Source organism: Callithrix jacchus, chromosome 16 (genome assembly GCF_049354715.1).
Source record: "Callithrix jacchus isolate 240 chromosome 16, calJac240_pri, whole genome shotgun sequence".
Classification (NCBI taxonomy): Eukaryota; Metazoa; Chordata; class Mammalia; order Primates; family Cebidae; genus Callithrix; species Callithrix jacchus.
The window spans coordinates 37,843,989-37,859,773 of NC_133517.1; the positions used below are offsets into that span (position 1 = coordinate 37,843,989).

The following is a 15,785-nucleotide window of genomic DNA, read 5'->3' on the forward strand; positions in this document are numbered from 1 at the left end:
TAACCCAATGTAAAGAAACTAAGAACTTGGAAAAAAGGTTAGATGAAATGTTGAAAAGAATAGACAATATAGAGAGGAATACAAATGAACTTATGGAGTTGAAAAATACAACACGAGAACTTAGTGAAATATGTACAAGCTTAAACAGCCAAATGGATCAAGCAGAAGAAAGGGTATCAGAGGTCGAAGATCAACTTAATGAAACAAAACGACAAGACAAGAATAGAGAAAAAAGGATAAAAAGGAATGAGCAAAGTCTCCAAGCAATATGGAACTATGTGAAAAGACCTAATAGACGCTTAATTGGTGTACCTGAATGTGACGGAGAGAATGAATTCAAGCTGGAAAATAGTCTCCAGGACATTATCCAGGAAAATTTTCCTAATTTATCAAAGCAGGACACTATTCAACCCCAGGCAATACAGAGAACACCACAAAGATATTCCTCAAGAAGACCAACCCCAAGGCACATAATCATTAGATTCACCAAGATCGAAATGAAGGAGAAAATATTAAGGGCAGCCAGAGAGAAAGATCAAGTTACCCATAAAGGTAAGCCTATTAGGCTTACAGCAGATCTCTCAACGGAAACCCTACAAGCTAGAAGAGAGTGGGGGCCAATATTCAATATACTTAATCAACAGAACTTTCAGCCTAGAATTTCATATCCTGCCAATTTAAGCTTTACATTTGAAGGAAAAATAAAATCTTTTAGGAACAAGCAAGTACTCAGAGATTTTATTACCACCAGGCCTGCTTTACGAGAACTTCTAAAAGAAGCATTATACACAGAAAGGAACAACCAGTATGAGCCTTTCTAAAAATACACCAAAAAGTAAAGAGCATTAACATAAAGAAGAATTTTCATCAACGAAAGGACAAAATAGCCAGTTAATATCAAATGGCAGCAACCCTAAATTTAAATCGACCAAATCTCCCAATCAAAAGATACAGACAAAATCTAACGGTATATCCAAAGATATACATAGACTCAAAATAAAGGGTTGGAAAAAAAAAAAGTGCCAACCAAATGGAGAGCAAAAATAAATAAATAAAAAGCAGGAGTTGCAATTTTCACATTTGACAAAATAGATTTCAAAGCTACAAGGATACAAGGGTAAAAGGATTAATGTAATAATAAGAGATCTTAACACCCAGATACATAAGACCCATAATGAGATTTAGATTCAATGAGACAGAAAATTGATAACGATATCCGGGATTGGAACTAAGATCCAGAACAAACTCAATAGAGCTCTCCATTTTAAACACACAAAATATACATTATCCACAAAATCTAACGATATATCTAAAGATATACAAAGACTCAAAACAAGGGGATGGAAAAAAGCTCACCAACCAAATGGAGAGCAAAAATAAATAAATAAAAAGCAGGAGTTCCAATTCTCACACTTAATAAAATAGATTTCAAAGCTACAAGGATGCAAGGGTAAAAGGATTAATGTAACAATAAGAGATCTTAATACCCAGATACATAAAACACATAATGAGATTTAGATTCAACGAGACAACAAATTGATAATGATATCCAGGACTTGAACTCAGAGCCAGAACAAATAAACACAATAGAGGTCTCCATTTTAAACACATAAAATATGCGTTAACCACTTTAAACACTCAAAATATTGATTGGCCATTATTGAAACCCATTTTAGGAATGAAGTAATATTCCTTTTTCCCTCTTTTTCTTTTTTTCCCCTTCTTATTCTCTTTTTCCCTAAAAAAAAAAAAAAGAATAGCGAGCATAAACAAAGAAGTACAAAGTTGAAGGGCTTATGCTACTAAACAGTTGTTATACAATTATGTAATTAGGACAGAAAAAAAAAAAGGATTTGTGCATCCATGCTCTTGAGGTATATTGATCTATAGTTTTCTTTCTTTGTAACATATTTATCTAATTTTTGTAAAAATCAGAATAATGTGTTTTTCATATATTTCAGGGATAGTGTTTTCTCTTCCTTTACTTATCAATTTTGTTGAAAGTATTTGCTATAAATTGTTCATGATATTGTCTTAATTCGGGTTGAACATCCCTTATCCAAAATCTCCAAAATCCAAAACTTTTTGAGCACTGACATGACACTACAAGTGGAAAAATTCCACATCTAACCTCGTGATAAATTATAGTCAAAATGTAGTCAAAATTTTGTTTATTGTACAAAATTGTTAAAAATATTATATAAAATTTCACAACATTCATAACTTTCAGGCTATGAATATAAGTATATGAAACATAAAATCTGATATTAGAAACACTTCTGGTCCCAACCATTTGGGATAGGGAGTTCTCAATCTGTACTCTTCTAATGTCTATCAAATATCTTCTGGCATATCCTTTATAATCTGTTATATTAGTACTTTGTATCACCTTTTTACATTTTTTTATCAGTCTAATCAAGGTTTGTTCATTTTATTAATTTTAAAAAATAATTTTTGTCTTTTTTTGGTGTGACTTTTAATTCATTGGTATCTACTCTTATTTTCACTATTCCTTTACTTTTGCTTGCCACAGGATCAATATACTTGTCTAGCTCCTTAAAGAAGCAGCCTACATTATTGACTTTAGACCTCCCTTCTTTTATTGTGTAAGATGTTGAACTTATAATTATTCATTTAAGCTTACACTTAGTTGTATATGACACATTTTGATATGCTATGTGTTTGCTTTATTTGGTTAAAATATTTTAATTTTTCTTTATGATTTCTTAAGTTACAAGTGTGTGATATGATTTTAAAATATTTTGGGTTTTTCTTATGGATCTTATTTCTAAATGAATTCTGTCGCTATCAGAAAATATATTTGATGTAGTTCTTTTAAATTTATTGGTACTTGTTTTGTGGCCCAACATATAGTATTTTCATGTATATTATATAAACCTTAAAAAATGTTGTGCATACACACACACACAGGACACTATTGAGTACTTGGAAAGACTTTTGATACTGTTGGTTAAGAAAAACTACAAGCATTCAGTTTTATCATCAGCAGGTAATGTCTTCCCTCTGATCTTTACCTAAAGACATTTTTCTAAGCTCTAATCTAGAAATTTGGTTTAAGTAAAGAATTAGGTCCTCACAGCAAAGTTTATTCAACATTCTATTTACTATTGATATCTGGATGAGTAAACTATAATGCACTTGCTTTAGAACTGACATGAAAACAACTACTGGGACCCCTTTTTTAATCCAGAAGCACACAAATGTATAGAGTGTACTGCAGAGCCAAGATCCAGTGAGGCAAGACGTAATTACATAGAATGGAATAAAATAATGAGATACATTTAATTGTGATTATTTTGGAAAATTTTGCTATTACTTTTAATATTCTATTTCCTACTAGAGGTATGAGGAAGTACGTTTCACCTCAATTTGTCCCTAGCCCTCAAATTAGACTATTTTCATAGTTCATTATGAACTTTTCTCTCAGTTATATCTATTTTTACTTGACCCTTCAGAATTTTCAAAGAAATACTCCTGAAACTCTGTAATTTTAATGGTAATACTATTATTTGCATAGATTTAGCAAGAATTTGTCTTCTATTTTATCAGAACATAAATGAAATAATCAATTTTGTATTGAGGTGTCACATTTGAGAGTAAATCTCATTAATTTTATTTAAGCCAGAATTATACTTTATATGCAGGACCTTTGTTTATAAAACCCTCCCAAGAAACTTACCAGATACAGTTGTAAGGCTCATAGGGTCTCAGCCTTACAGATGGTAAGGGAAATCACTTCTTCGCAGGCCAGAAACTTTAGCTGATTATGGGGACCTTGAAAAGAGAGTATACTCACATTTATAGATAATGCAGGCAAAACTGATGTATAAGAATTTTTTGAGTTTTTTTTCTAGACTTGGCAGAGAGAGCACGTGAAAGAGAGAAAGATTTTTAGAGTGATGGAGATTATTGTAAATAGCATCCTAGATTCCTTATGAAATCTTCAGATAGAAGATAATTTTCTGCACTTAGTAATTGCATGTCAACATATGGCTCTAGATTTGCTGAACATATCACAGGGAGGTTTATGCATATTAACAAATATTACAACACCTAGGTCCATAAAGCAATCTGTAAAACCATCTTGCACTTTTGTTGTCTACATTAATCTTTGAAGATCATTTTTTTAATCACAGAGGAGGAATGTAAAGAAAAAAGAGCTAATATTTGCAAATAGACAAAAGGATAATTACATATATTTTAAATGTTCTACTGGAAAATTTTCTAGTAGGCCCACCTAAAGGTTATCTAGTTCCTCAGGATTATGTATGTTAGTTTAACTTACTTATTTTCATTAGGACATTTATACCTCTGTAGGGCTAGTTGTTAACTTACAGAAAAAATAATGATTCAATTTATCATTATCTAATAGATGATAATTCAAATAATTGCTTTCAGTAGAAATGGAAATGTTTACTGAAAAGATTACAATGTAAAGTGTACAGTGTATTGCCCTAGAGGGCATTGACCAGTTTTGTATGTAATTTAGCAGTTTTATCCTAGGCATCTATCTTTTAATGGCTCAGAATTCATATCTCTCCTTTGAACTAGATTTGCCATCTTGTTCAGTCCCTCACTGATATATTGAATAAATCTTTAATAAATATTTAAAAACCAACAAAGTTTTAAAATAATACATGATTATTAAGTATATTTACCACAGTATGCAGTATATCTAAAAAACAAAAATTAAAAACTCATTCCTCCTGCCTAACTGAAGCTTTGTACTCTTTGACCAACAGATCTCCATTCCCCCAATTTCCCCAGTCTCTGGTAACAAGCCACCATTCTATTCTCTAGCCATAAACCATAACAACATTTTGTACCTTATAAATACATCCAATTACACTTGAGCAATTTACAATTAGAAAAAAAGAACACTGAAAGAAACCAACAAGATAGAAAACTGAATACTGTACTGGATTTTAGCACAACTGTTTCAAGCCATATGAAGCTATGAAATGACCAAAATATGAGTTCCCTTTTACAGAAACTTCCACTTTAACTGAACTGAACTGAAGACTCTTTTCTGATGCATCTACAATGGAGTGACTTTAACCAACAGTGAACATATTTATGGACTCTTAGCATTCATCCAGAATGCAGACCTTGATTTTTTAATTAACATTAATCCCATGGATCCCTATCAATTTCTAGCATATACCCACTCTTGTGATATCTTCTTCTAAATGATCTACTTAAAATTTTTCTTTACTGCCGTGTATATCCAATTTCTTTGCCTAAAAAGTAAGTAAACTTAGAATTTTATTTATTTATTTATTTATTTGAGACAGAGTCTCACTTTGTAACCCTGGCTGGAAGGCAGTGGCACGATCTTGGCTCACTACAACCCCCACCTCCTAAGTTCAAGAGATTCTTCTACCTCAGCCTTCTGAGTAGCTGAGACTACAGGTGTGCACCACTATGCCTGGCTAATTTTTTTTTTTTAATTTTTAATGAGACAATGTTTCACCATGTTGGTCAGCTGGTCTTGAACTCTTAATCTCAAATGATCCACCCGCCTTGGTCTCCCAAAGTGCTGAGATTACAGGCATGAGTCAACGCGCCTGGCCCAGAATTTATTTTCTTAAATGGACAAGTTTTATTATCTGTGCTTTATAATCTTATGGGGCATGGTTCCAAGATATATACATTTATACCTGCTGTTTAATTTTCATGTCTATAACAGCAATAAAATAAGTTTTTTAACAAGAGAGACCTATGTTTGGATGCCAGAATTCCTCGGGCAAGCTATTTACCACTTTAATTTTTATCATTTCTCCTCCAACATTGGACAAATATTTCTACCTCTAAGACTGTTCAGAGAATTGTGTGAAATAATTTATATCAGATGTCTGGTAATGAATAAATAGTTCTTTTCTCCCTTAAAATATAAGAGCATGTAGCTTGAAGCCTCCTTCCACCCTTCAATCAAAAGAAGTCTTTTCTCATTACACTGTTGAGATTGTTTTATGTTACTATTATTTATGTTTTTAATTATAAATAAAAATTGAATGTATTTATGGTATACAACATGCTTTGAAATGTATACACTAGCTGAATCAAGCTAGTTAGCATGTATATTACCTCACATACTTATCATTTTTGTAATGAGAGTACTTACAAAATATACTGTCTTAAACCACAACCAGTTATTTCTCAGAGCAAATCTGCATGTACCCAAGCCAGCCTATCTCAACCTGAGAATTAAATGTTGTATTATTTTTCTTTTGTGTGTGTGTGTGTGTGCGTGCATGCACACACGCATGTGTGTGTATAAAATTGCACTTTAGGTTCTTGGGTACATGTGTAGAAAATGCAAAATTGTTGCATAGGTACCTACATGGCAATATAGTATACTGCCTCCATCCCCCCTTTACCTAAATCTGTCATTTATCCTCATGTTATCCCTCCCCAACCTCCCTATCCCCCATTGTTCCCCCCCATTGCCCCCACCGACAGACCCTAGTGTGTGATGCTCCCCTCCCTGTGTCCGTGTGTTCTACTTGTTCAACACCTGCCTATAAGTGAGAACATGTGGTATTTGATTTTCTGTTCTTGTGTCAGTTTGCTGAGATTGATGATTTCCAGATTCACCCATGTCCCTACAAAGGACACGAACTCATCATTTTTTATGGTTGCATAGTATTCTATGGTGTATATGTGCCACATTTTCCTTGTTCAGTCTATCATTGATGGACATTTGAGTTGGTTCCAGGTCTTTGCTATTGTAAACACTGTTGCAGTGAACATATGTGTGCATGTATCTTTATAATAGAATGATTTATAATCCTTTGGATATATACCCAGTAATGGGATTGCTAGGTGAAATGGAATTTCTATTTCTAGGTCCTTGAGGTATCACCATGCTATCTTCCACAATGGCTGAATTGATTTACACTCCCACCAACAGTGTAAAAGTGTTCCTATTTCTCCACATCCTCTCCAGTGTCTGTTGTCTCCAGATTTTTTAATGATTGCCATTCTAACTGGTGTGAGGTAGTATCTCAGTGTGGTTTTGATTTGCATTTCTCTGATCACCAGTGATGATGAGCATTTTTTCATGTTTGTTGGCCTCATGTATGTCTTCTTTTGAAAAGTGTCTGTTAATAGACTTCAACACTTTTGAATGGGGTTTGTTTGGTTGGTAGGCTATTAATTGCTACCTCAACTTCAGCCTTTGTTACTCATCTATTCAGGGTTTTGACTTCTTCATGGTTTAGGCTTGGAAGGGTGCAAGTGTCCAGGAATTTATTCATTTCTTCCATGTTTACTGGTTTGTGTGCATAGAGTTGTTTTTAGTAATCTCTGATTATAGTTTGTATTTCTGTGGAGTCGGTGGTGATATCCCCTTTATCATTTTTTATTGCATCTATTTGATTCTTCTCTCTTTTCTTTTTTATTAATCTGGCCAGGGGACTATTTTGTTGATCTTCTCAAAGAACCAGCTCCTGGATTTATTGATTTTTTTGAACATTTTTTTTTTGTGTCTCTATCTTTTTCAGTTATCCTCTGATCTTAATTATTTCTTGTCTCCTGCTGGCTTTTGAGTATTTTTGATTTTGCTTCTCTAGCTCTTTCAGTTTTTATGATAGGGTATCAATTTTTTTTTATCTTTCCTAGCTTCTCATGTGGGCATTAATTAGTATAAACTACCATCCAGACACTGCTTTAAATGTGTCCCAGAGATTCTGGTACATTGTGTCTTTGTTCTGGTTGGTTTTGAAAAACATCTTTATTTCTGCCTTCATTTCATTGTTTATCCAGTCAACATTCAAGAGCCAGTTGCTCAGTTTCCATGAAGTTATGCCATTCTTACTTAGTTTTCTAATCTTGAGTTGTAATTTGGTTTCACTGTGGTCTGAGGGACTATGTGTTACGATTTCCATTCTTTTGCCTTTGCTGAGGAGTGATTTACTTCCAATTATGTGGTAAATTTTAGAGTAGGTGTGATGTGATGCTGAGAAGAATGTATATTCTGTGGATTTGGGGTGGAGAGTTCCATAGATGTCTATTAGGTTCGCTTGGTCCAGATCTGGTTAGTTTTCTGCCTCATTAATCTGTCTAATATTGTCAGTGGAGTGTTAAAGTCTCCCAGTATTATTGAGTGGGAGTTTAAGTCTCTTTGTAGGTTGTTAAGAACTTGCTTTGTATCTGGGTGCTCCTGTATTGGGTGTGTGTATATTTAGGATCCTTTGCTCTTCTTGTTGCATTGATACTTTTACCATTATGTAATGCCCTTCTTTGTTTCTTTTGGTCTTTGTTGGTTTAAAGTCTATTTTATCAGACTAGAATTGCAACTCCTGATTTTTTTGCTCTCCATTTGCTTGGTAAGTCTTCCTCCATCCCTTTGTTTTGAGCCTCTGTGTGTCCTGGCATGTGAGATAGGTTTCCTGAATATAGCATCCCAATGCGTTTTGACTTTTTATCCAATTTGCCAGTCTGTGTCTTTTAATGGGAGCACTTAGCCCATTTACATTTAAGGTTGATATTGTTGTGCGTGAATTTGATCCTGCCATTTTGAAGCTAGCTGGTTGTTTCACATATTAGTTGATGCAGTTTCTTCATCGTGTCGATGCTTTTTATCATTTGGTACATTTTTGGAGTGGGTGGTACTGGTTGTTCCTTTCTATGTTTAGTAATTCTTTCAGGAGTTCTTGTAAGGCAGGCCTGGTGGTGATGAAATCTCTGAGCAATTGCTTGTTTGTAAAGGATTTTATTTCTCCTTTGCTTATGAAGCTTAGTTTGGCTGGATATGAAATTCTAGGTTGAAAGTTCTTTTCTTTAAGGATGTTGAATATTGGCCCCCACTCTCCTCTGGCTTGTAGGGTTTCTGCAGAGAAATCTGCTGTGAGTCTGATGGGCTTCCCTTTGTGGGTGACCCGACCTTTCACTCTGGCTGCCCTTAGCATTTTTTTCTTCATTTCAACCCTGGAGAATATGACGATTATGAGCCTTGGGGTTCCTCTTCTTCAGGAATATCTTTGTGGTGTTCTTTGTATTTCCTGGACTTGAATATTAGTCTGCCTTGCTAGGTAGCGGAAGTTCTGGATAATATCCTGAAGAGTGTTTTCCAGCTTGGATTCATTTTCTCTGTCACATTCAGGTACACCTATCAAATGTAGATTAGGTCTTTCCACATGATCCCATATTTCTTGGAGGCTTTGCTCATTTCTTTTCACTCTTTTTTTCTCTAATCTTGCCTTCTCATTTTATTTCATTCATCTTCAGTCTCTGATATCCTTTCTTCTTTTTGGTCAATTTGGGTATTGAAACTTGTGTATGCTTCATGAAGTTCTCATGTGGTGTTTTTAAGCTCCATCTCATCATTTATATTTTTATCTTAGCTGTTTATTCTCATTAGCATTTAGTCAAACCTTTTTTCAAGTTTCTTAGTTTCTTTCCATTGGGTTACAACCTGTTCTTTTAGCTCAGAGAATTTTGTTATTACCCACCTTCTGAAGCCTGTTTCTGTCAATTCATCAGACTCATTCTCCATCCAGCTTTGTTCCCGTGCCGATGAGGAGTTGTGATCCCTTGGAGGAGGAGAGGCATTCTGGTTTTGGGTGTTTTCATCCTTTTTGCACTGGTTCTTGCCATTTTTATGGATTTACCTACCTATGGTCTTTGATGTTGGTGAATTTTGGATGGGGTGTCTGAGTGGACATCTTTTTTGTTGATGACGAGGTTATTTCTTTCTGTTTTTTAGTTTTCCTTCTAACTGTCAGGCCTATCTGCTTTAGAACTGCTGGAGGTTCATGACAGACTCTGCTTGCCTGGGTATCACCTGCAACTGCTGCAGAACAGTAAGAATTTCTGCCAATTTCTTCTTTTGTTCTCTTAGTCCCAGAAGGATACCTGCCAGATGTCAGCTTGAGCTCTCCTTTATGAGGTGCCTCTCTGGATATACTGGGGTCAAGGAGCTGCTTGAGGAGACATTCTGACCCTCATATGAGCTCAGGTCTGAGCTGTGAACTCTGTTGTTTCATTCAGAGCTGCTGGGTAGGTACGTTTAAGTCTGCTGCAGCAGAACTCATAACCACCTTTTGTCCAAGGTGCTCTGTCCTGGGAAGGTGGGGCTTTATTTATAAGTTCCTGATGTACTGCTGCCTTTTTCACAGTTGCCTCACCCAGCTAGGAGGTAGCTTAATCCCAGTCTGCTTGCAGAGGCATTGCTGAGCTTCTGTGGGCTCTGCCCAGCTGCTGTGTGAACTTCCTTGCCATTTTGTTTATAGAGGTATAGTTAGAACTACCTCAATAATGACTGTCTGCCTCAGTAGTGGTGGACTGCCTCTGTAATGGTGGACTGCCTCAGTAAATGGCAGACTGCCTCAGTAATGGCTGACACCCTTCCCCCAACAGAGGTGGACCTTCCAGGGTCCAGCTGTGCTTGCTGTGAAACTTTCAATCCAGAGCGTTTCAGATTACTGATCTTTGTGGGGGTGGGACCCCCTGAGCCAGATCACCGGGCTCCCTGTTTCAGGCCCCTTGTTTTCAGTTGAATTGGTGGCTCCTTCTCCCAGGTGTTTCAGGTGCCAGTTGAAACAGCTGCACAGGTTTGTGAGAGTTTTTGTGGGGACCCACTGTCCTGGTTGAAACAGTGGTGCTGTAAACTAGTGGTGATTTTCAGCCTGGGAATCTCCTGGTCTTTGGGCAGTTATAACTTATTTGGAAATGTGATGATCACTCACCCTCTGCGTTGTTTTCACTGGGAACTGCACTCCAGATCTGTTCCTATTTAGCCATCTTGGATCTGCCTGTCAAATGTTGTGTTATTTTAAGAGGGGTAACCCTTACTCAGTTGATGGGACTAATATGGCCAATTTGAAAGGACAGCAAATGTCTAGTATTTGAATGAACTACATTACTTGGGAAAATGTAGGGGACAACTGTCTGACAGGGGTAACCCTGGAAACAGCTTTTTTCCTTTTGTCTCATGGAACCATATGAGGACTGCTAAGGAAGGTTAGAATGGTGGTAGGTTATACAGTAGGAACTCCTCCAGGAGAGAAATTGGGTCTTATTGATCTATCACAGTTCTTAGTATTGTTTTCAATTATAGTAAATTATTGTTGAATGACGAAATGGGATAGTTCATCATTCTAAATTTGTGAATCTAAGCATAAACAAAGTAGCTTGATATATTTAGTCAGTTCAAACATGTGATTGTATGGATGGCTTTCACTACTGTCAGGTTTGCATCATTTGATGGCTTTTCCTGGTGTCAATACTTCTTTACATAAGGTGATCAACACATCCTGGTCTAAGCAAAGAAAATACCTTACTGCCCCTGCCCCCCCCCAAATAAAACCCTCACCATGTGATATGGTCTCCAAGGAAAAATATGCAAAGTCAGTGGTTTTTAACATAAATTTTTTTTTTTTTTTTTTTTTTTTTTTAGCTATCCAGTTCTGGGCAAGAGTTCAAAGGAAGTATCTGTTACAACGTTAGACACTTTCCAACAGAGTAGAAAAAAATTCCAACCACAATCTTATATTTGACCAACTGCCATATCAAGTGATGGAATATTATGGTTTTTAATTTAAAATTTCTTGTTTGAAAGAGTTTTAGCTACCATTTAGATACTGGTGGGAATGATATATCTGAATTCCTCAATGGGTGAAAATTTGTTTTTCAAAAATAGTCTTCTGTGGAATAGAGAAGGCTACATTTGAGAGGTAAATTTAGTTCAGAAGTTTCTAAGTAGGATAAGGAGCTAGTCAACAATCTTTATCATTCTTTCCAGAAAAGAAGTGTAGATATTAAATACTTGGCATTGAAATACATTTTAAGATACTAAAGCCATTTTAGTTTGAAATCTTGTTTCAGTGTGACCAAAATTTGATGATGCAGCAGTAATATTATAATATTAGCCTTTTAATTAAAATTGGTTTATCTACATAGCTTACAGTCCTTAGACTTTTTCTTTGTAATTCATCTTATACTACCTTGTACAAAAAGTAGTTCTTGGAAAAGTTGAAAATTAGAGGAAGTATTCACTTAACAAAGAAGAAATAACATTGATCCATGGATGACAAATCCTGGATCGTCCAAGACAGTATTGATTTCCTATGATTATACTTTTAAACTAAATATGACGAGTTCCATATGAATTAAAACATAAGTTGAATTTTTTTCACCTTTTGTAAGAGTTAAGATAAATTAAGGTAAGAGTTAAAATAAGATAAAAATTTTATGAACTAAAAATCATTTGTAAAGCATGTGTTCTCAACTTGTTTGTTTTGGAAACTTGAAACCATATTTTTGTAGGAAAAGTAGGTAGACAAGGAGAGGAAAATTTTTCAAACAGAATGAGTCATTATCAACTAATTTTTTTACACTTCCTCACAGGACAGTCTTTGTCATTAATATGCTCTGCTTACAAAATTTGGACTATGATCTGAGGTTACACGTTCTGTAGTTCTGTATTTAATCCTTGCATGCATTTGTTACCTTTTCAAGATTGATTCTGAAGTTTAGAATTCAGTTGTTTTTCTGAGAAGTGTGATCTGAGATTAATTTCTTGCAAAATGAAAAGTAAATGATGTGCCATTATGGGGAAATGAATGAAAGAAACTTATATGTGAATCCTAATTGTAATAGTTGATGCCAGCGTATTTTTATGACAAAGATTTGTGATGAACTTTGACTAGCATCAAGAGTGAAAATGTTTGGTTCTCAGTTTAAACTCTAAAGAGCGAAATGCATCTGCAAACTTCTGAATAGCCGTAGTACCAAATTTGGTGCCTGCTGATTGAATTCAGATGTGGTTGCAGCTGGAAATCATTGTGGCCTCTTAGTTACTAGATGACTGAGGATATTAGACTGTGAAAATCTGTATATTTATAGAAAATATAATGTTTTTAAATTTATTTTTCTACACTTCTCTTTTTTTTATACTTATTTCACTTCTTCCTTTTGAATTCTAAGAAAAATATATGCTTGTGGTAGAAACTCTATTTCAGGAGATTATTTAGTAAAATATCAAAGTCAGTTTCCTCCATTCTACTTTTCCCAATTTTACTGTTAAGTGGCTTTAACACACTGTACATAATGCCATGTGTACATAATGCCATATTTTAAAATCACAGGTGTTTAAAATATTTTATTTTTTACTGATTTAGTTTTTTTGTGTGTTTTGACTTTGTTGTTATATAAAATTTTTATTTGTTTGTAGTAACACAGTCTTTTTTTGTGGATTCTGGATTAGGACATATTTAGGACCGCTTTCTCTATCTGAAGCTTATAGAATACTGTGCTCATGTATTTTCTATTATTTGTATTTTATTTAAAAATGTGTATCTTTAATCCAGCTAGAATTTTATTTTGTTTTTTTCTTCTCTTTTTTTTTTTTTTTGTTTTTGTTCTGAAAGGTCTGTGGAAAGGACATTGTGATCTTTTTCTTAAATAATTGACTAGCCAGTTGTCCTCTCTCTTTTGTTTTACGTTTTAAATATCACAACATTCTCTCCCTTAAGTTCAAACAAGGGAGAACAAAGCTTTATGTGGTCACTATCAACTCTTTCATTTTTTGATCTCATAACAAAAGTTTGCAGTATCTCAGTGGTATTAATAAACACAGCTCCAGGGAAAATTGTCATAAAAGAAGGAATTTATTGCATATTCAGTCTGCTTTTTATTTGAAGTAGAATGCTCTTCTGATTTATTTAAAAGTGCAATAGGGTAGTTGAGGAGAGCTTTTGATGGAGAATTTCTTGACAAGTGAATTTTTATAAAGCCATAAAATGGCGGATTCCTGGTTATTGGAAAGTTTTGTTTTGTCCAGTTGGAAGATGAAGTGAGGCAGACAATTTTACAATTCAAAATTTTAAAGAAACCATCACATTGAAGCTATATAAGGAATATAGATTTTATTAAAATTTTAACTGTACCTGGAATCCTATATTCTTCACCATATATTAGGTGATGGCAAAAAAGCAATTTTGTTTTGGCTCTGAGCTTGGTTTCATGGAGAAGCCAATCGCCCTTATCTGTCTGCAAACTCAAAGAAAGAACTGATTGCTATAGTCACATGAAAAGCAAAAACTAGTTAATAATAAAAAAAAGATCCTTGCTTTTCTGTTTCTTTTCTATCCCCCTACCATGGACGCATACTCCCTGACCTGTAAACTTCTAATGAAAGTGGTATGGTCTAAAAGATTGTTGTAGGGACCAGGAAACAGAAAATTTGTGGCCCTGATGAATTTTGTGAAGAAAAATTAATGTCAAAAATAAATAACTGCTCATTTCAAGTAGTGAATTCAGTCAAAATGAAGAACTAATAGATTAGAAGCTTAGGGGGCATGATCCTGCCAGAGATGTGGAATAGTTTAATGAACTAAAGGCACACACTCTGAAGTCTAACTACCTGGGCTCCAATTCTATCTCTGTGGCTTGATGTGGTGTTTATTATTTATTGGCAATAAGGTTTTATTTAGCCTCTGTGGCTTGCAGTTTCCTCTTCTGTAAAAACAGGATTATGAGGCTAAATTAATAGAGGTAAAACAGTTAGTTCAATGAATGCTAATGAATACTCTTTAAAGTTTTTGTTCTTTAAGAGGGATGTGTCTTTCAGAATCCATACGCTCAACGTTCATAATTGTAAAATACTAAAAACAAAATTGTGCTTCAGGTGATTTAGAGACTATCAGAAAAGTTATATCCTGACACAGCCTTCATATGTCTTCTTTTCAATTTTCTATCTAGATTTAACTTTCTTGAAAGTACATTGCAATGATTAATAAAGCCTAACAAGTCCACCTTTAGAGTCTTACTTTTCTTCAAAATGTGTTTTTTCCAAAATATATTAGGAATACATCATTTTGAAGAGAATATAAGATTTTTAAAAACTATAATTCTACTACACAGTAAAAACCTCATATAAGATTTAATATTTACTTTTACACTTTTCTTCTTAAGATCCATAGCTATTTTTCCATATCATTATCTATTTATAAAAATGATTTCTAACAGCTGTATAATATTCTTTTAATCATGGTGTTTTAATCTTTTAATCATAGTGTTTCTAACCATTCAGATAGATCTGTATAACTATGTCTATTTTATAGTTTTTCTTGCTACAAATAAAGTTGGTAAGAAATCCTTTTTTTTTACATCTTTGTTTGCCAAGGGAGATTTCTAAAGCACACTCTCCTCTGAGGATATATGTTACCTAGGACCTTGGTACATATTGCCAAATTGTTTCGCAGAAAGTTTGTGCCAATTTCTATTTCTACCAGCTGTATTGCTGCTACATTTAAGATCACATTTTTTAAAATTGTTGCCATTTTGATTGGTTATTTATTTATGTCTTAATTTTCATATCGTTAATAAATCTTATTTTTTACGTATTCTTAAGAATCCATGTGTATTTTTTAATTAAATTTTATTAATTTTTAAAATGTTATTTTAATTTTTAAAATGTTATTTCATTAATTTTTAAAATGTTTGTGAGTTAGCCATCAAGATTAAAGTTAATTATCATTTGCATTTATTCAGCTACTTGAAATTAATGTCTTATTTTATAGATTAAAATTTTTCTCTAATGCAACCATGCCATTTGGGTTAAATGAAAATGTTTATTTGGGGCTAATTTTAAAGCTAGTTTAAAACCTAATTTAAAATTTTAAACCTAGTTTTCAATTACTAATTTTAATTTTAATTACTAATTTTAAACATAGTTTAAAATTACTGTTAAAAATTACATCTGTTATTCCAATCTTTTTCCTTATTCAGGTGTCCACCTTCGAGGTTCTATATTTGCT

The 15,785-nt window shown here is 34.0% G+C and overlaps 1 protein-coding gene across 4 annotated transcripts in view; it reads left to right on the forward strand.

Annotated features, from left to right (window-relative positions):
- Positions 1 to 15,785, forward strand: part of LOC108588667 (uncharacterized) — a 708,321-nt gene that overhangs the window by 449,489 nt on the left and 243,047 nt on the right. The gene's annotated exons all lie outside the window — the stretch shown is intronic.